The sequence below is a fragment of the Salvia miltiorrhiza genome, chromosome 5, assembly GCF_028751815.1.
Source record: "Salvia miltiorrhiza cultivar Shanhuang (shh) chromosome 5, IMPLAD_Smil_shh, whole genome shotgun sequence".
Taxonomy (NCBI): domain Eukaryota; kingdom Viridiplantae; phylum Streptophyta; class Magnoliopsida; order Lamiales; family Lamiaceae; genus Salvia; species Salvia miltiorrhiza.
The window spans coordinates 37,830,011-37,852,222 of NC_080391.1; the positions used below are offsets into that span (position 1 = coordinate 37,830,011).

The 22,212-nt window shown below is 44.6% G+C and overlaps 1 pseudogene; it reads left to right on the forward strand.

Annotated features, from left to right (window-relative positions):
• The first annotated feature begins 12,666 nt into the window (after positions 1-12,666).
• Positions 12,667-20,241, forward strand: LOC131025881 (uncharacterized; annotated as a pseudogene).
• Positions 20,242-22,212: the final 1,971 nt, after the last annotated feature.

The following is a 22,212-nucleotide window of genomic DNA, read 5'->3' on the forward strand; positions in this document are numbered from 1 at the left end:
TGCGATTATCGCGGTTATCATCCGCTCTGCGATCCCTGTTGTTTCCCTGCTCTTGTCGGTGATCACGGTTATTCCTTTGATCCCTCTGATCTCGCTGATCCCTCTGATCTCTTTGATCCCTCTGATCATTCCGTCTCTGACCCTCATTTCCTCTGTCAATGAACTGGTCGAGGTATCCCTGACGCACCAGCAGCTCCAGTTGGTGCTTAAGATGCCCACAGTATTTTGTGTAATGCCCGAAAGAATTGTGATACTCACACAACTTATTATTAGGCCCCTCCTGTGGTGGCCCAGTCCGGTAGGTTCCTGGTGCCCGAAAGAACGGCTGATCCTTTATCAAGTGAAAGATTTCGTCCTGTGGTTTATTCAGGGGAGTGTACGCGGTGAACCGCGTCACCTCATTCACAGTGCGCTGTTGTTGGGGTGGCATTCCACCCTGGGGTGGGAGTATCCTCGGAGGCAACCCTCGGAACGGGGCCCTATCTTGGTGTCTCTGTCGTTCCGGTGCTTCCTCGGCTTTCTTGACCCTATGTTTTTCATTTTCCACCTTCCTTGCCATTTTGGCGTCCTCCAACTGTAGATAACCTGGCAACCTTGCCATGATGTCATCAAAATCCCTTGCTGGTCGAATTTGTAATTCGTCAAAAAAGATCCCCGGCCTGAGTCCTCTGACATAGGCGCAGTTTTTAATTTGCGATTCTGCCTCTGGCACCTCCAGAGCGGCAAGGTTAAACCTTGCTGTGTACTCCCGTAGTGTTTCTCCCTGCTCCTGCTTAATATCCATCAACGAAAGGGCTGACTTCCCTACCCTCCGCGAACTCGCGAACTGACGCAGAAACCGAGTCTGTAATTCGTCGAAAGAATGAATGGAATTTGGGGGCAGCGTCCCAAACCATAACTGAGCGGATCCGGTAAGAGTAGTGGAGAAGATCCGGCACTTAATGCCCTCAGTATACATGTGCAACGTGACCAATCCCTCGAACCGATTGAGATGTACCTCCGGATCGGTAGTGCCATCGTAATCTAACGAGATGGGCTTGTAGCTTCTGGGTAGGGTATCTGCCAGAATATCATCAGAGAAAGGACTACGGTTGTTGATGGGATGATATCGTGAAATCTTAGCCCTCTTGTCCCCCTTTTGCCTCCCCTGCTCCCTTCTGTCCCTGGGTGTGTCATGAGCGTGGCGCTTGTGAGTTCTATATTCATGTCTGCCAGAGGAATACTCTGGCTCCCTCTCCTCTGATCTTTCCGTATATCGGGATTTCTCTTGACGGTGGGACTTCTCTACCCTGTACGAACGCTCCCCTCTGTTCGACCTCTCTGATCTCTGACCTCTGTCGTCTCTCCGGGATTTCTCCCTCAGAGATTCCTCCAGATCCTGGAGTTGATGTTTCAGCTGGGATACTTGGTTTTTCAACCGTGCCTTCTCCTTTGGTCTCTCTTCTTCGAACACAAGAGAGACGGATTGACTATCAGACTCGTCAACCCTCTCCTTTCTAACAACGCTATTGAGCCTGACACGGCTCCCCTCTGGTCTTCTTTCCACTTCCCTGTCAACGGGATCCCCTTGCACCTCCAAGGGCATCACCACCTGTTTGTTGATTGCCAAAGTGTTTACCTCCTGGGCAGCGGGAGGTGGGGCCTCAGTACCCTGCAGAGTAGCCGCTCCCCCCAGTGGAGCTACAGTGGGAACAGTGGACAGCATGGAAGTTCCTAGTGCCTGACGCACAGCAGAATAGTGGAGCAACGCCATCATCTGTTCCATTGACCCAAACGTAAGCTGTCCCGCTCCAGGCGCGGGAGTTAAGCTTGGCATATCAGATCCCGGAGTTACCAGAGCAGATCTCTGGAGACTTGCATTCAGCCCTGTCAACGGAGTGGCGGAGATAGCCTGAAACCCTGGTGGTGCAGCGAAGGCAGCATTGCCTTGTAGGCCAGTGAACAAGGAGGCAGGCACCTCAGTGGTGAGAGCAGCGGAGTCGAACTCTTTCTCCAGGTTGCGGTGAGCATCTGACGATCCCATAGTACCTACATGTAAGCAAAGTGAGAAAAGTCCCAAGGACAAAAGAACAAACCCTCCGTTACCGATGGGAGTCCCAATATAAGAAATCCAATAAAGAATCCCGAGCACCGGTACAAAGACCGTTAAAAAGTTTCGAGTAATTCTACACTCTGGAAAATAAACCCAGAGTATAGATTAAGAAAAACAGAGCCCTCAGTAAAATCCAGCAGACGCGAGATACCCAGAGATAAGTACAAACAGAGCAACCACCAGAAGACATGTTAGCACGATTCATTAAACATGATAACAAAAAGAATTATGTAAAATACTACCATAATACGAAGATTAGTCAAGGAAAACATGGAGAACATGAATAATAGTTTCCCATAAGTGAAGATCGTCCACAAAACAACAATATGAATCTCACCACAACTAAGACAAAGTGTTTAATTATCATATTATTGAGGTAAATCCCTTGCATCAACGACAATAAATACCCTTGAAATCGAAGACTAGCCACAAAACCCATAGATCCACAGCAAGAAACCCCAATATATCAGGAACAGAATAGAACTTCCAATTCAATCATCGAAATCGAAGATCAACCACGAAAAACATGGAAAACACCCATAAACCCCCTCCCTTAAACGAAAAACGTCTATAAACCCCCGGCACAGAACCAACGTAACAAAAACAGATTATCAACCCCGATCCAACGATATAGAACCAAGATTTATCACCCAGGCAAAGGAAGTAACGGTAATTATCAACCTCAAACGAAGAAAACCCGCGGATTAACAACGCGAAACCAAGCACAACAGAAGCAAAGTACTAATCGACGTACTATCGATGCAAACCCATGAATTAACAGTAATAACCACACGGTTCACCGGAAACAGGGTAAAATTCGACAAATCATGAGCACAAATCTAAGATTATCGGAGAAAACACGAAGATCACCCACAGTTGTCACATTAACACGCAAAACACCCACATACAAGCAGCATAAACCCAAAATATCAGGGATCCGTAAGGAAACGACTGATTAGTCACAATAGAGCATCAAACCATGATTTCCTCATGCAAAACATTAAATCGGTGGAGAAAACGTCAATTCGGCAAGGAAACCCCTTATTCGCAGACAACTACTCCAAACAGACGGTAAATAAACGTAAATTTCCCCCGATTCGTGTTTTATGCCCATCGCCACCTTTCCCCATGCACTCAAAACATAAATCAACGCAGATCATAGAAAATTAACGACATATTAACCCAGAAAACACAATTAACCGATTAAAAACAGCTGGATGTCCGGATTATCGGACCGATCGGTGCCGACGCCCGCAAATCCGATTGGATTTACAGATCTGCGTACGCCGGCGACCGTAACCTCACGTCTTAATTCAGTAGCCTTCCCACAGACGGCGCCAGTTGGTGTTTAACGTAACCAACACCTAAATCTATAAAGGGAAAACATAAAATTCTACCTAGTCGAGAAGGCTGGAAAGAGTAAAAGTAGCTGATCGGAAACCTTGCACGAGAAAGAAAACAACTATTGTATTCGAAAATATGAGAGAGCGTAAGTCATAATACACGAGCTCGGGCCCTATTTATAGATTTACAAGCGGAGGGGTAAAATAGTAAAAACATCTTCGGTGCATGCGTCTTGCGTGGTGGAAGGGTACGCTGGTAATTTCGATAATACGCGGGAGACCTTCCCGCGCATTTAATGTAACACCCCGTACTTTTATGAGTAGTATTAGTGTCGAGACACTACAGAGAGTACTGCGGTACTGAGATGTGATATTATAATTAAAATAAGATGGAGTATGATGATAAATAGAGATATTGAGCATTAGAGTTACATTATTTTGATGAGACGAATTATTCTTCTAGATGGAGATATGAGTCTGATAGAATCAATGATGATGATAGAGAGTGAGTAGTTTGAGAAAACGAGTTGCTGATTGAATTGAGAAAAGAGCATAATTTATTTTTCCCAATGACGGATACAGAGGTATCTGTGAGATTAATTGTCCTATTGTTAATAGGAACATCTGATTAAGAATAGAGTTGAGATAAATGAGTGAGAAACCCTATAGAAGGGAGAGTCGATTTGAGAGATGATCTAATTGAGAGATGATTGTTGATTGCTTTGATGTGAATTGTATCCGTGTTTTATCTGAGATGGTTTGAGTGATTGTCTACGTGACTATTTGTTACGATGATGTGAGTATGATTTGTTTTGTGTTATGTTAACACGGATTATTTTCGAGATTTTGGAGAACGAGATTATTTTTAAAATCGGGAAATAGCATACAGCTATTATTATTTTGCATATCAGTATTTTATGAGAAATATTTTACTGATATATATATATATATATAAGTTTATGATGAGATGAGATATTCCAATGGTTTGAGCTATTGTATTTTTCGATGATGGGATTAGAGAATGAAATACTTTGAGGAAATAAGGATGTATAGAGATAATGGTTGAACGTTGTTAAAGTTAAAAATCTGGCCTTGGAGTTCTGCTATGGCGTGGGAGTTTTGCTCTGGCTTGCGAGCTCTTCTCGGGATGCGAGCTCTGCTATTCCAGAGGTGAAGTCAATCCTCTGCTATGCCAGAGGCGAAGGCATTCGTCTGCCCAGACAAAGGGGAAGTCAGTCCTCTGCTATGCCAGAGGCGAAGGCATTCGTCTGCCCAGACAGAGGGGAAGTCAGTCCTCTGCTATGCCATAGGCGAAGGCATTCGTCTGCCCAGACAGAGGGGAAGTCAGTCCTCTGCTATGCCAGAGGCGAAGGCATTCGTCTGCCCAGACAGAGGGGAAGTCATTCCTCTGCCCAGACAGAAGGGAAGTCATTCCTCTGCATGACAGAGAATGCATTCCTCTGGCGAGCATTTCTCTGCTCTAGTGCAGAACCTACTTTTGAGAGAGAGGAGTCAAAGCAAGTGGATAAACATTGTTAACGGATAAGATATTTTATGCAAGTGGATAATTAAGCATGTGTTAATTATCCAATACTTGATGGCTAAGTAAATGGGGTTATATAAATAACACCTTTCTCTTTCATCCCCCATAACAGACGTCCATTTCCTCTCTCTTTTCTCTCTCCTCTCTCAACTGTCATTATCCAACGCCATTGATGAGCTAGTAAAAAGCTTTGTAAGCTACTTGTATCCCATAACCACCGATTAAACCAAGCTGAAAACACTTTTAATCCATAGAACAAAAGCTGGGTTGAAGGTTTGAGCTAGGAATCATGAAGATGGAGTTATACTTTTCTCTATACAGATCATAAGAGTAAGTCTCTAAACACATGAATCTACTTATATCTAAGCTTTATGAGCATGTATATAGATAATTAGAGTATTAAAACAACTCCTAATTCAAGTTGAAGATCATGAAGAGAGTGAGGATTCGAGTATAAAAATGAGCCTAGGAGATTGTAGTTATGATAGTTGATGGATTAAAATGATGATTAGAGATGAGTGATAACGAATATGAGTTCTTGAGTTGATTTGAAGATTTGAGTGGTTATTTGAGTTCTTGAGCATGCTATGATGTTAAGTGATGGTTTAGATTGATGATTAGAAGTGATGAAATGAGTTTTGGTATGAGTTTGTTGTTGAGAATTATGATGTTGTATTCAAGATAGAGATGTTTTTGAGATATATGAGTTTTAAGTACAAATTGGAGAAATTTCGTAGGCCTACTGACCTACTGTGATCGATGGTTTGTCGATGTCTAATAGCTTTGAAAATTTTATAGCAATTCCCTACATGAGTCTTGAGTACCCTGATAAAATTTTAAGCCATTTCAACTTCGTTTGATATTTCTTTAAAATGCAAAACCTAAACTGCACATTACTACCGAGAATTTCAGAGAACAGGGGAAAGAGTCATTCATTTCAGTAGCTTCCTTTGTGATCTAGCTTTCCAAATTTTTATGGTATCAATATTATTGTGTTAGCTAGATATCCACTAAGATTGAGCCCAGTTTGACAACGTTTACTGTTTTTCAAAAATTGTAACTTTCGATTGCTCAAAACTGCCAGAAATGGTAGATCGTGGTAAAAATGTCATATCTCTCAAACCACTTGGAGTTTTCGACTCTACTTTTTTTTAAATGAAACTAGACTCGTAGATCTTTCTTTTGGTATAATTCTCGAGTCCAGGAAATGTAGAAGTCAGAACAGTTTAAATTTTGAAGTTGAGTCAGTGTATAAACAGAGCATGTTTTGATGATGTTTGATTGTGATTGCTTATGTGCCTTATGTGATTGTGTTGCCTATGTGTTTGAATGAGATTAGACGAGCCTTATATGAGAGATAAATCGAAACTTAGAACCATGATTTTCTTGAAACCTATCCTTGAACTGAAGGATGTGTGATGAGTGGAGAGTTTATGTAGAGATGAGTAAGGAGATAGAATATGAGATAGAGCATGAGTTAAGGTTTGAGAATTAGTCAATGAGTTTCTAATCGAGATTCATTTTATGACATGATGAACCTTCGATGATGATGATGATCCCTGAAGACACGAGCAGAGCAAGGTAGTAAGTAACTCCACTTTGACGGGAGATTTTGAGTAAGGTCTTCAGGTGGGCATTATTTTGAGTATACAGTTTAAAAGTTTTTCTAAACTGTTTTAAATGATGATGAAATTATGAGATGTTTTGATGTTTTGAGATTATGATGATGTTTGAGAATTATTGACTTGCCAATATTTTTATGATGATGTTGAGCTTGTATGTTTACCCTCTACTGATGAGATGAGACGATCGGGTCCTGGGCAGTTGATAGCTATCCTGCCAGGGCTAGTGTACACAGAGGTGACTGTGAGCCGTTGAGCGAATCGGCCGGTCACGGTGCTTGAGAAGGAGGCCTACTTCTCAGTACCTGAGTTGAGATAATGATGAGTTGTAGATGTGGTACTTACTTGCTGAGTTTTGACTGCAGTCATTTGAGTCATTCATTCATTTATTAATGATGTTGAGTTTTAACTGCTTGCACAGGTTCTTTTAAGATATAATTCCTGTGTATTGCTGAAATGTGGCAAGTTCAATTTATAGCTCTATGAGCAGCTTTGTTTTTCGGCGATATGTCCACTGAGTATTTATGTACTCACGCCCTGCATGTATTTCTAAACGTGCAGGATAAGCGGAGGGAGAGTATGGTGCGGTGCTGGTGGGAATGTTTCGAGTTGACGTTTTCTTTCTCTACCGTATGTCTGTTTTGTCGATAGAGTTTTGAGATGAAGTTATGTTGTATTAAATCAAGCATTTTACTCACGATTATATGTCTTCATACATATAGTCGGTTCACCTTTTGTTATCACACTCTGAATATTATGACTCTATATAAAAATCGAGCTATACTTGTTTTGCTTTTCATGTCGAGATTCCTGACATTTATCGAGTTATGACGATATTGACGAATATACCCTTTTGATGAATTATGATGATCTTTCCTTAGCACGTTTCTTTGTGAGCTTCCGCTGTTGATCTATGTATTCTTTCTATCTTCCCCCTTTCTTTTATTAGTCGTATCGATACTCGGTCCCCACTATTACTAGTGTCGGAACCGGGCTGCGACATTTAACAACTCCTCTGGTGAAAAATGTCTCCTCTGGCAAAAGCGTCTTCTCTGTCGATGTAATCTCTGGTGGAGATGACTCTTCTGGCAAACACGTCGTCTCTGGCAAAGGCGTCTCCTCTGGCAAAAGCGTCTTCTCTGGCGCGGATGACTCCTCTGACGAAGGTGGTTCCCCTGGTGAGGGTGACTTCTCTGAAGAATGCGATTCCTCTGGCAAGAGCCATTCCTCTGATGGATGAAATCCCTCTGGTAAGAATGATTCTTCTGACCCATACGGCTCCTCTGGCGAAAATGATTCCTCTGATTTGTACTCTCTCCCTATTCTGCACATATTGCTCCTCACCAACATGCAATGACAAAACTCACAACAAAGAATAAACTGTGTATGATAAACAGTTATGGCTCAAAATCTCACAGGTTTATTCAACGTCCAAAAGTCAAGGTCAAAATCACTCTAGAATTATGCAAATTAGTTCCAATTATGCTTAAATCATCAAAGAAAATCAACCTCCAAAAATTTTTTTCACAGAAATTATCATTGGCATCTCACCAGAAATCTAATGGAGCAATAATCATCTCAAAAACAATCACAAATACACACCACCAACCAAGCAGGATAAAACAATAAAGCCAACAAAAATAATAAAAGTGATACACATATCTACTCTCACCCCCCTCCCCCAAACTTATTACAGAACATAAGTTCGAAAATAAGTTTGGAGGGATGATGATATGTGTGTCACTACTCACAGAAAAATATGCTCCATGGTGGTGGTATGAACAAAGCGCGAGTTCCCTCATCTTTCAAGCTCAACACTGCACTAAACTCCCAAAGAAAACAACGAAACAAAAAGAAACAAAAAGAAACTAAAAGAAAGAAAAACAAAACAAAGAAAAATAGTTGGGTTACCTCCCAACAAGTGCTTAATTTAACGTCTAGAGCTCGACGATACCTCATGGTCTCAATGAACATCAAACACTACGGGCGTGACAGACCGCCTAACACGAACAGAGACAGAGGACTCTTCCATTCGGCACATCTATCATAGCCCTTTCTGTAGCTAAGAATGATCGACCAAGAATCAACGGCGGATTTGCATCTTCAGGAATATCGAGGACCAAGAAATCCGTAGGGAAGACGAGCTTGTTAACCTTCACAAAGATGTCTTCAAGCTTTCCTCTCGGCTTCACTCTTGATCTATCCGCCATTTGAATCTCCATCGAGGTCGGCTTGAGATCTCCAATTCCCAACCGCTTGAAAACAAAGATGTGCATCACATTGACACTAGCCCCTAAATCACATAGAGCATCGGGAAAGAGCTCTCCTCCTATTTCGCACTCAATGGTGAAGCTACCCGGATCTTTCTTCTTCGAAAGTAGCTTCATTGGCAGCTCAGTGCACACAGCTTTCACCTGCGAGATTTTCCTATCCTCATCACCCATCTTCTTGGTGTGAACAACTGCCTTTTCTTCTTTATCCTTGGGATCCGACAAATGTGAGAGAGTTTGAGGCTGTGCACGTCGGTCCGATTCTTCAAGTAGTCTCTCTAGTTCATCCACTATACATCTATGCTCTGTCTCATCGGGATTGACAACTTTTTTCTCATTCTTGCAATGGGAGATCTCCAGATTGATTTCCTTGGCATCCACCTTTTTGCTCGACTTCATAGCGCATTGCTCTTCAAGCACCTCCCTCTTCATCAGCCTACGGGGGAATGGAACCTTTGGGATGTATTCCCAAAGTGGAATAGGAGCCTTGTATGGTTCGTCCCTTGGTTGTTCGTTCTCCTTGCTCATCCTCCTATCTTTTGGAGATAGAGTGCCATCGAAAATAGGATTGCATTGGCCCTTTGGATTGACAGTAGTGTTGCTCGGGAATTGGCTCGACTTGTGTTGCGCAGCTGCTTGGTTGGCCATCTGACCAACTTGAGTCTCCAACATCTGCACTTTCTTGGAGAGTGCTGAAAAATTATTTCCAATATGACCCACTTGAGACTCCAAATTGGTCATCCTTGTATTAACAGTTGTCTTCATACTAGACATCTCTGTTAACATCTGCTGCATCATATCCTCCAGTGATACTTTCTTCGGCTCATTGATAACTCCTCCACTAGACACAGAAAACCCAGGTGGAGGCTGCAAAGCATTGTTTGGGTTGCCATAAGAAAGATTCGGTTGCGGTCGTCCTCCTGGCTGGAACTGCTGCTGGTCCTGCTGATATTGCTGACCTCTGCCATACATTCCTGGCTGACCTCGATTCAACTCACTGATCTTAGTAGTCAGCTCTGCCAACTGCGTAGCCATCGCTGCCTGTTGAGTAACCATTGCTGCCATAGGATCAGAACTGGAAGCAACTGCCACCCTTTTCAATTGTACTCTTTCTACTGGCCATTGATAGCTTGTAGCAGCCATACTTTCTATGATGTTCCAAACCTCTGAACTGCCTTTCTGAAGCAAAGAACCTCCTGCAGCTGTGTCCAAATGCATTCTTGTACGCTCTCCACAAGCATTGTAGAACATGATAATGAGCGTGCCTTCATCAAATCCATGGCTCGGACACTTTCTCAACTTCTCTTGATACCTCTCCCATGTATCTGCCAGCTTTTCTCCCTCAAACTGCTGGAACTGCACAATGTCCATCTTTAATTTTAGGGTCAGGCCAGGAGGATGGAACTTGCGTAGGAATGCATGAGCCAAATCCTCCCATACGATATTCTCTCCCAGCTGCAGCGTATGATACCACGACTTCGCCTTATCCCGCAGTGAGAAGGGAAAAAGACGAAGACAGATAATGTCATCAGGGACACCATTCATCTTTACCGTGCTACACAGCTCCAGGAAATGCGCCAGGTGCGCATTAGGGTCTTCATTCGCTTGTCCACCATATTGGCTCTGTTGGACCATCGTGATCAAACCCGTTTTCAGCTCAAAGTTGTTAACGTTCACTCGTGGAGGCTCCTGATACACATACTGCGGAATGAACGCTTCATTTATGGCTGGTTGTTTCTGAGCCTCTTTAGCAGCTTGAGCGTCCAACAGCTGTTGCAGCTGCTCCTGTAGAGCACGAATCTGTTCATTAGTAGCCATCGTATGCAGTGCCTGAAAAAAAAATGAGAATTAGAAAAAAAATAAAAATAAAAAGAAACAGTAAACGCCTGAAGTACTACTAAGTCCTATCGGAAATATTAAAGTAACTTCTTATCAGTCCCCGGCAACGGCGCCAAAAAGTTGATCACTAATTTATTAGCAACAAAAATACCGCAACTAACACGGTGCAATTGTAGCAAAAAATTGGTAACCGAGTATCGTATCCACAGGGATTGACACAACGAAATGACTTTATCTATCTGCTAAACAGACTAGAACAGTAGACAGGCAAACGAAAGTAGAGATTGATTTAAACTAAAACGCAAATGATCAAAACACGTAGAAAAATCAAATATTAAAGACAACTGATCCTAGGGATGTACTTTTACTAATCAACTACATGCATTTAATCTATTGATTCAATTACCAAATTTTAATCCAACCCTGATGAGAGATCACAGAACTATTCACAAGCTTCTCTAACGAACACCTATGAAAGTAGATTAATTTACCCCCCTTCACATTCAAGACTCCAAGGAATAAATTAACTCCCAAGCGTACACAAAGAATAGCTCCCTATAGTTTCACCTATCCCATTCAAGTGTCAAGGCTACTACTATATCATGCATTCCTGAACCAGCTGAACAATTATCGCATTCAAGACTCAAACTGAACAGCTAGACATGTAAATTATTGGCCAAATAATTCACAAGAAATTAAGCACCAGAAATCATGAATCACAAGTTGGAGGGCAAATTGATATCAATAAATCATACACACATAATTAATCAGCTATGTACAAACCCTAGGTTCAGATAAAAGAACTAGCCAAGCATCGTAAAATATAGCAAAAACATAATTAAAAAGAACACAATTGAAAGAACTGAATTAAATAAAACTCTGAATAAAACAATTGTTTTCTGCTTGAATCTTCAATCTTGTGGAAATCCAATCCAAGCTGTAAAAACTGGAAAGCAATAATAATCTAAAGCTATGAAACTGAGAAAATAAAGTTTTGGACTGAAAAAAGAACCCTAGATAGGTCAAAAGAAGACCTATTTAAAGTATCAGGGTAAAATACAGTGTTTGGAACCCAGAAGAACTCTAAAAATCGAAAAATCTCGCAAACCCGCCAAATTCGGCGGTCAAACTCGGCGGTCGCCGAGTTGACCGCCGTTTTTGTGCTAAAAAAATGACCAAATTCGGCGCCCGCCGAATTTAACACTCGCAGTGCAAATCTGAAATAGAAATTTCGGCGACCAACTCGGCGGTCGCCGTTTACGTCGCCGAATTTCTTCTTCAAAATGCCCATTTTCGGCGACCAACTTGACTGCTGCACGCAATGTTTTTGTTTCGGCCATAACTTTCTCGTCCGAACTCCGATTTATTATCCGTTTGCGCTCACGAACTTGTATCGAGACGATATACAACTTCTATTTCAGAACATTGTTCCAAATTCGAAGTCATTAAACCTGAAATTTCCTTCAAAGTTGGAGTAAGAATCATGTTTCACAAGATAAAGCAAATTAAGCACAAAACAACTATCAAACACTCAATTCCTTATAAAAATGACATTATACGAACACTAAAAACCATGGAAAAATGAGTGTTATCAGGGGTTCCAGTCTGCGTTTAGGAGTCTTTCTTTTCTTTTGTCGAGTCCTATCAATTCTGTGTGTTTGCTGTGGTTCTTGTGAGGCGTGACATCGAGTGCTCTCGTCGAGTGCGCTTGTTGATCTCGTTGTGCAGTTGGTACGTTGACTTCACGTGGTAGATCAAGGGAGTTCGATTTTCTTGAGGCGAGAAATAGAGCGGAAAAAGGCAAGAGTGGTGAGATCAATAGAGGGTAAAAGCCGAGTTTTGTGTGATACACGAGCGTTGAGTGATCCATCGTTGTGCGATATACACGAGTGTTTGTGAAGCGGTGAGGTTTTCTTTGTTTTCCTTTTACTACTAACCTTTTCTGTTTCAGGTTACAATGTCTAAACACGATGAACATGAGTCACCGTCGGCGGAGCATCCTACCCTGGATCCGAACACAAAGTTTATCATGGAAGCCTTGCGTTCGGAGTTTGGCAGGATCATGCGATCTGAATTCGAAGGCATGCATGAAAGGGTGGACCAATTTGAGCAAACTCATTCCAATCCCACTCGTGGTGAGTTTGGTGGACGTAGAGGTCGAGGAGGTGGCCGTGGTCCGGGAGGTTGGCGCATGCCAATCCGCAATGTGCACCATCGTGACGAGCACGCCAAAGAGTCCGAATATGAGGAAGATGGAGAAGGGCGTTGGCGTCGAGTGAATGGTCCAAACCATCAAGATGATAACATTAACAATATCAAGATGAATATCCCATCATTCCGAGGGAAGAATGACCATGAATTGTACCTTGAATGGGAAAAGAAAGTGGAGTTCTTGTTCGATTGCCACAACTATTCAGAGCTCAAAAAGGTGAAACTGGCAGCCATCGAATTTTCGGAGTACGCGCTTGTATGGTGGGATCAAACGGTGACTAGTCGGAGACGGCAGGGTGAACCGCCTATCCAAACTTGGCATGAGATGAAAGCAGTGATGAGGAAGCGGTTTGTACCAAACCATTATTACCGGGAACTCTTCAACAAGTTGCAAACATTGAAGCAGGGAAGTAGGAGTGTCGATGAGTACTTCAAGGAGATGGAGATGGCTATGATACGAGCTAATGTTGTGAAAGACAGGGAGGCTACCATGGCTCGTTTCTTGGCTGGATTGCAGTGGGATATCCGCGACAAAGTGGAACTCCAACACTACGTTGAGTTGGAAGACATGGTTCATATGGCAATCAAGATTGAGAGTCAACTCAAGAGGCGAAGTAATTACAGCGGTGGTCAGCGAAGTCCCTTCAACACTGGAAAGCAGCAGCGGGGCGTCTTCAGCCCTGGCGGAGGGCAGAGCAGCAGTGGCAGTGCTGGCAACAACCAGCGCGACACTTCCAGCGCTGGCGGCAGCGCAGAGCAGAGCGGACGCACGAGCAGAGCAGAGCAGAGCCCGCGACAGAGCACTTTCAGCTCTGGCGGCAGTCAAAGCCACGGTCAGCGCTCTTCCAGCTCTGCCACACAGCCCCGACAGAATCAGATTGGCGGAGGTCCGAGGACCACAAATTCCAGCTCCGCCACCGTGTTCGAGGGAAGATACCGTGATAAGAAATGTTTCCGTTGTCAGGGATTCGGCCACATCATGAGCGAGTGTCCGAATCGGCGCATTATGATCCTCCGAGACGATGGAGATATTGTCACCGATAGGGAAGAGACAGACCCCGAGATGCCTGAATTGGAAGAACCCGAGGAAGAGGAAGAGCTGGATGCACTCAAGGGACACTTCCTAGTAGCCCGACGAGCTTTGACCATGCAACCGCAAACGGATGAACTGGAGCAGCGGGAAAACCTTTTTCACACGCGGTTTTTGGTCCGTGACAAGCTCTGCAGCGTGATTATTGACGGCGGGAGTTGCACGAACGTGGCAAGTAAGCATATGATGGAGAAACTAGGGTTGACCGCAGTGAAACATCCGAAACCATATCGCTTGCAATGGTTGAGTGACGCCGGTAATGTGAGAGTCACAAGACAAGTCCGTGTGCCGATTCGACTTGGCAGGTATGAGGATGAAGTTTTGTGTGATGTGATTCCAATGCAGGCGTGCCACATCTTGTTGGGTCGCCCTTGGCAGTTCGATCGGCGTGTGACCCATGACGGCTTCACCAACAAGTACTCCTTCGAGTTTCAGCTTAAGAGATTGTCCCTTGTTCCTCTCAGTCCCCAACAAGTGTACGAGGACCAAGTGCAATTACTCAAGGAGGCAACCACGACCCAAAACAAAGCACAGCAAGTGGAGGCCAAGCCGATGGGTGTGACACATAAATCTTTCCTTGCGAGACCGTGTGACATCAAGCTGTGTGTGAAGGAGGAACGACCGATGGTGTTGTTGCGGTTTCGAGAAACCTTGTTTACTGCTAACGATATCTCTTCCCTACCCCCTTCTATTCACTCGGTTTTGCAGGACTATGCAGATGTTTTTCCCGATGAGATACCGCATGGCCTGCCACCACTCAGGGGGATTGAGCACCAGATTGACTTCATGCCCGGCGCTACGCTTCCGAACTGACCAGCCTATCGCACCAACCCGGAGGAGACAAAGGAATTGGAACGGCAAATCGGCGAGCTTCTAGCTAAGGGGCACGTAAGGGAGAGCTTGAGTCCTTGTGCGGTACCTGTTCTTCTCGTACCAAAGAAGGATTCCATGAGGATGTGCTGCGATTGCCGCGCCATCAATAATATCACGATAAAGTATCGTCATCCCATCCCTCGCTTAGATGACATGCTTGATGAGTTACATGGTGCTTGTGTGTTTTCCAAAATTGATTTGCGTAGCGGATATCATCAAATCCGAATTAAGGAAGGTGACGAATGAAAGACTGTGTTCAAAACAAAACTTGGTTTGTACGAGTGGTTAGTTATGCCTTTTGGCTTGACTAATGCTCCGAGTACGTTTATGCGTCTCATGAACCATGTCTTACGTGCTTTCATTGGTCGTTTTGTCGTAGTCTATTTCGATGATATCCTAATTTATAGCAAGCATCCTGATGACCATGTTGAGCACTTACGATCTGTTATGGACGTACTTCGCAAAGAGAAGCTATTTGCTAATCTTAAGAAGTGCACGTTCTGCACGGATAGAGTCGTGTTTCTCGGGTTTGTTGTTAGTGCGCAGGGTGTCCAGGTGGATGAAGAGAAGATCCGCGCCATTCAGGAGTGGCCGACACCAACGAGCATTGGCGAGGTACGAAGTTTCCACGGACTTGCTAGCTTCTATAAGCGGTTCGTACCTCACTTTAGCAGCGTGGCCGCACCACTCACCGAAGTGATCAAGAAGAACGTGGAGTTCAATTGGGGCAAAGCGCAAGAGGAGGCCTTCGCGCTATTGAAGTACAAGCTCACTCACGCCCCGGTATTATCTCTCCCTAACTTTTTGAAAACGTTTGAAATAGAATGTGATGCTTCTGGTCTCGGAATTGGTGCAGTGTTGATGCAAGAGAAGCGCCCCATCGCATATTTCAGCGAGAAGTTGAGTGGAGCGACGTTGAACTACCCTACATATGACAAGGAGCTCTACGTGCTCGTGAGGGCCTTACAGACATGGCAGCATTATTTATGGCCCAACGAGTTCATCATTCACACCGATCATGAGTCGTTGAAGCACTTGAAGGGGCAGCATAAACTGAACAAACGACATGCCCGGTGGATGGAGTTCATTGAGACGTTTCCATACGTCATCAAGTACAAGCAAGGTAAGGAGAATGTGGTTGCCGATGCCCTTTCTCGCAGGTACACTCTGATCTCTACTCTCGATGCTAAATTACTTGGGTTTGAGTGTATCAAGAGTGTTTATGAGCATGATGATGATTTCGGTGAGATCTATAAAGCTTGTGCACAGTCTGCTAGTGGTGAATACTTTCGACATGATGACTATCTTTTTCGAAAGAATAAGTTATGTGTTCCTAGGTGTTCTCTACGCAATCTGTTGTTACTTGAGTCACAAGGTGGGGGATTAATGGGACATTTTGGTATTGCTAAGACTTTGGCGGTGTTACAAGAGCATTTTTTTTGGCCTCATATGAAACGTGACGTCGAACGCATCTGTGGTCGTTGCATTACATGCAAACACGCCAAGTCTCGAGTCAATTCACATGGTTTGTACACACCCCGATGGAGTCTCTAAATTCATTTAGTTTTTTGGATATAGAGAATGCTCTCGTCTCTTGTAGGGTTTTGCACTGCCGCCGCCTAGGCGGCTCTCTCCGGCCTCTTTTCTGGCCGGCCGGCCTTGGTCTTCTCCGGTCGGCCTCATGACCTCTCTCTTACCATCTGAGTTTCCCCCGCTCTCGGATCTTCTTGGGGCGCAGCCTAGGGTTTCTCAAAATCTGCTACACAACCCTAGATTCTTGGTGAATTCGGCTGGAATGGCCTCCCCGCCAGCCTCGAATTATGTTACGACACACGAGGTTTCTTTCGATTGGAGTCTCTGTTCGGCCTTCGCTAAGGGTAGGGCTCTGCCGCCGTTGTTGGAAAAGGAGCAATCCTGGTCTAAGGCTCCGACCGCTCTTCGGGCCCCAAGGGAAGGAAGTTCCGGCCATGACCCTCTGTGGCAATCCTCGGCCACAAGGGCCTTGGAAACGCCCCTCGGCGAATTCAAGGCCCCCTTGCTTAAGGAGCCGCCTCTCTCCCATGGTTTTCAGGTTTGCAATAATAGGGTTTTCTTTTCTGATTCGACCCAGTTCGGATCTTCAACGCCGCCGGTTACTGTTAGGTTCCCAGACGACTACGCTGTCGCCTCGATGGTGGGATCGACGAACTCTACTTCCAGCACCGTGGAAGTGCAGCCTGTTCCCTCTTCGGAACTGATGGGAAAGGACCGTGATCACCTTCCCAAAGGGAAGTCTTTTGCTGAGACTCTTAAAGCTGGCTCGGGGCGTCCCGCTGATGTCCCTGCTCATAACTTTACTGTCCTGAAATCGGGCATGCTTGCGGACCGCCCATGCTTGTCACTTTCTTCGGCTTTCCGGCAAAGACAGATAAAAACTTTTCAATTTTCTCTCCATGGTAGGATGTTTCTCAAAAAAGGGGAGGCGCCTCGTTTTGCTGCAGATCTTTTCGCCGAGCTTTCCGCTGTCTGGCATCCTAGTTCGGCTTGGGAGGTTATTCCTTTGGGAAAGGGCTACTTCACTCTGAAGTTCACTTCTCCAGCGGACTTTGAAGTTGCTTTTGCGAAATCTGCTTGGCGTCTTCGTGTTGGAATTCTCTTCTTGCAAGCCTGGACTCCAAATTTCAACCCTAATAAGCTGGAGTCTTCCACGGCACAGGTTTGGGTTCGTATTTTTAATTTACCCCATGAATTTTGGCATCCGGAAGTCTTGGTTGGTATTGCTAAGCATGTGGGCACTCCTCTCCTTGTGGATGGCTTGTCGGCAAGGACGTCAGTGGGTTATTTTGCTAGAGTTCTTGTTGAAATGAATTTAGCGTTGTCCATACCTGATTCTCTTGATGTGCAGTGCGATGGGGACATTTTTGAAATTGAGTTTAAATATGAGGAGTTGCCTTCTTTTTGCTGTCTTTGCTCTACTGTTGGCCACTCTACTGAGAATTGCAGGAATCTCCCCTCGGAGACAGATGGTGAGCCGTCTTCCCTGACTTAGCCGGCAGGGCAAAATGGAGGTCGACGTGGCAGACGGTGCCGGGCTCGATCTAGGCGGAGACGCGCCAGGAGCAGGAATGTTGTCCAGGCGCTGTCCTCGGATCCGCCGGAAGACAGGGAGGTAACGAAGGATCAACCAGTTGCTTTGCCGGCTACAAAGGAGACTACTTCCTTGTCTCAGGAGGTTTCTTCGGAGGACTCTCCTCGCACCCCAGTGGCTGTTTCATCGGGTATCTCCACGTATAATACGTTCGAGGCTCTTGAGGAGGGGCTGGAGACGGAGGTTGGGAAAGGACCAGACGATATGAGTATCATCAAGGACTCTACTGTGAATCATGTGGAAGGCCCCTCGGCTGTCGTGCGCTCCTTGAGTAAGAGTATTGAGGTAGTTTCGGCGGAGGCGGATCTCTCTGGATCGGACCCGTTGGAGGGTTCTTCTCCCCTGACGAAGAACGCGCAACTGGTGCAGTTGGCGATCACTGGTGCTTTGGCGTCTGGGTCGCAGCGTCCCTTGGGTCCTTCCTCCCCCCATCCGAAGAAAGTTCTGGCAGCTCGTCCCCCTCTTCCCCAGGGTCGTGGGGGGAGAGGTGGGCGGACCCCGTCCACCGCCGACTCGGGACGATTTTGCTATGTTTCTTTTCACAGTTCCTCCCCGACAGGTGGAGTTTCTATTGACCCCCTGGGAAGAAAGGGGGTAACAAGCCTTTGATGACAGCGCGGCGGGGTTGTTCCCCGGAACCTGCGGAATTCTTGGAAAAAGTTGCTTGATTCCTCTGGCGCTTGTTACCTCTGGCGCTTGATCTCTCTGGCGCTTGATCTCTCTTGCGCTTGATTCCTCTGGCGCTTGATTCCTCTGGCGTTTGATCCCTCTGGCGCTTGACTCCTCTGGCGCTTGTTTCCTCTGGCGCTTGATTCCTCTGGCGCTTGATCCCTCTGGAGCTTGTTTCCTCTGGCGCTTGATCCCTCTGGAACTTGTTTCCTCTGGCGCTTGATTCCTCTGGCGCTTGATCTCTCTGGCGTTTGACTCATCTGGCGCATGATTCCTCTGGCGCTTGATTCCTCTGGCGCTTGACCCCTCTGGCGCTTGATTCTTCTGGCGGTTGATTCCTCTGGCCCTTAGTCCCTCTGGCGCTTGATTCCTCTGGCGCTTGATCCCTCTGGCGCTTGTTTCCTTTGGCGCTTGTTTTCTCTGCCGCGCGTTCTTGTGTTGTGCTCTACCCGGGACGGCTCTGGCGTGGACTTTGCTTGGTCACCCTTTGCGGTCCCGTCTCTTGTTCGTTTGGGTTTTTTTTTTCTTTTTTGTTTTTTGTTTTTTCGCTTGGGTTTTTTGTCTTTTTGGTTTTTTGTTTTTTGGTTTGGGTTTTTCCGAACTTTCCTTGTTTGCGCCTGTGCTCTCAAGGGTTTTGTTTTTCTTCAATAAAATTTCTATTTCAGCAGGTTTGTACACACCCCTTCCTATCCCACACACACCTTGGATAGATCTCTCCATGGACTTTGTACTAGGCTTGCCTAGAACCAAGCTTGGGTGAGATTCGATTTTTGTGGTCGTCGATCGCTTTTCTAAAATGGCACACTTTATCCCATGTCCTAAAACTGATGATGCATCACATATAGCCAATTTGTTCTTTCGAGAAGTTGTTAGGTTGCATGGTATGCCTAGGACCATTGTTTCTGATAGGGATGCAAAGTTCTTGAGCTATTTTTGGAAGACCTTGTGGTGTAAGTTAGGCACGAAACTTTTATTTTCCACTACTTGTCACCCACAAACTGATGGTCAAACCGAAGTAGTAAATACGACTTTGTCTACGTTACTTAGGGCCATCATTCAAAAGAATATCAAGTCTTGGGAAGAGTGCCTTCCTCACATTGAGTTTGCTTATAACCGTGCTGTTCACTCTGCCACTAAATACTCTCCTTTTGAAATTGTGTATGGTTTCAATCCTTTGACACCTCTGGACTTGGCACCTTTACCCGAGACAGAGCACGTCAACATGGATGGTCAGTGCCGAGCAGACTTTGTACGGCACATACATGACAAGGCCAGAGCTAACATAGAGCGCCGCACACGGCAGTATGCAGAGCAGGCTAATCAAGGTCGCCGCAAGGTAGTGTTTGAGCCCGGAGATTGGGTTTGGCTTCACATGCGCAAGGAACGTTTTCCACAGCAGAGGCGTTCCAAGTTGCTTCCTCGGGGAGATGGTCCATTTCAAGTATTGGAACGAATCAATGATAATGCCTACAAACTCGATTTACCCGGTGAGTATAATGTGAGCGCTACATTCAATGTTACTGATTTAAGTCCCTTTGATGTAGGCGATGCTGGGGATTTGAGGACAAATCCTTTTCAAGAGAGGGGGAATGATGCAGTTCAGAGCAGAGCTCAGGATGCAGAGCAGAGCCGAGTTTCAGAGGCTGCACAGAGTGAAGATCCGGTACACGTGCCCATTGGTCCGGTGACGAGAGCTAGAGCCAAGACGTTCAAGGCTAATTTAATGACGTTGGTGGAAGAAATCTGGAGGCAAGAGCTGAAAAGACTAATTGGAGGAGGACTGACAGATCAGAGCTCAAAGGTAGTAAACCTTATTACTTACAGAGCAGAGCCGCACAGCAGAGCTGAACCACCCGAGCAGCGAAATTGTCCCGCCAGAGAAGACTTGATTCCTCTGCGCTTTGCCAGAGCAGAGGAATCATCCCTCCAGAGGAATCTTGATTTCGCTGCGCTTTGCCAGAGCAGAGGAATCGTCCCGCCAGAGGAATCTTGATTTCGCTGCGCTTTGCCAGAGCAGAGGAATCGTTCCGCCAGAGGAATCTTGATTTCGCTGCGCTTTGCCAGAGCAGAGGAATCGTTCCGTCAGAGCAGACTTGATTCCTCTGCACTTTTCCAGAGCAGATGGATTTTCTCGCTAGGGTTTTTTTTTACTTACTGAACAAGTTTCTTTGTTTCTTTGTTTACGTTTGTTTTCTTCTTTACGTTAGGGTTTCCTGTTCCATATAAATAGGGTTGCTATGTGTTGGACGAAGGTTAGACGATTTTTGATAATAATATTGTGAGTTTATTCTCTCTCAAGTTTCGAATTCTTCTTGATTTTTCCAAACAAGAATTCAACCTATCGACGAATCGACGAGTTCATCATCCCTCGCCGTGTGTCATTCAACGTCTCCGAGTTGCTGCACCGATCACATCGTTGGGGTTTAGAGATCCGTTCTCTAGGAAACTTCGTAGATTAGGTCAGGGATTTTGGGACAAACTTCCATCCTTAATCTTTAATTTATTTCTCTTTCAAGTCTTATGCGCATATTTAATTGTTCATTCCGGTGAAGTTCAAGAGATTACCAGCGAGGTTCATATCAGAAGGGGGTGATTTTCTTGCTTCAATCATTCAAGAATACTCACATACAACATCATTCAAGCAAGATTTATGGAATACATGGTCACTTACCCAAATTTCTTACCAAGACTCACACTTTCTCACTCTAGCTTTGAAGCCCTTCTTCAATGATTCTCTTGAATTCAAGTAGCTAGGATGTGTTTATGTGAGATTTAAGAGTGGATTGAGGTGTTTGGTAAAATTTTTGGAAGCTCCGAAGGTCTCTACAATGGAGGAAAATGGAGAAAAGTGAGAGATGAGGGAGATGGGTGTGGGTCGAAAATGGTGAGTGAGGGAGAGAGAAAATATGTTGCAAGATATGAATTGATCTTGTGATCTTTAAAGAAGATTTTGAGATCTTAAGGAAATATTGGCAATTAATGCCTTGATCTCTCTCTCTCTAATCTCTACACTCTCTCTCTCTCTAATCTCTACACTCTCTCAATAATCTCTACACTTGGCAATTTGTGGTATTTATTAGTCACATGCTTGAGAAATTTAAATAATAGTGTGAGAAGGGTGATTAAAAAATAACCATGATAATTATGGAAATGTTACTCAATAATATAATGCCATAGCATAATTATTCATGTGATCAAATAAAATAATTATAGCACTAATATTAGTGCACTCACTCAATTATAATATTCCTCTTCGTAGGAAAAATAATTTAAAAATATTATGCTTGGAAAAATTTCCATAAACCGGCATCATTCGATTTCTCGGTAAAAATAAACCGCACTTGCTTTGGAAACTTAATCAAAATTCCAAGTGCTAAAGTCCTCAAATAAAATCATAATAGCTTGCTCATAAAGACCCATATAACAAAAATCACATAGTCCAATAGTCACGTAATTTCACATAACATCACATCAAAGCAGTCGGCAAACACAGACAAACTAGACGTCTCTCCGACCGACTCTTTTCATCAAGG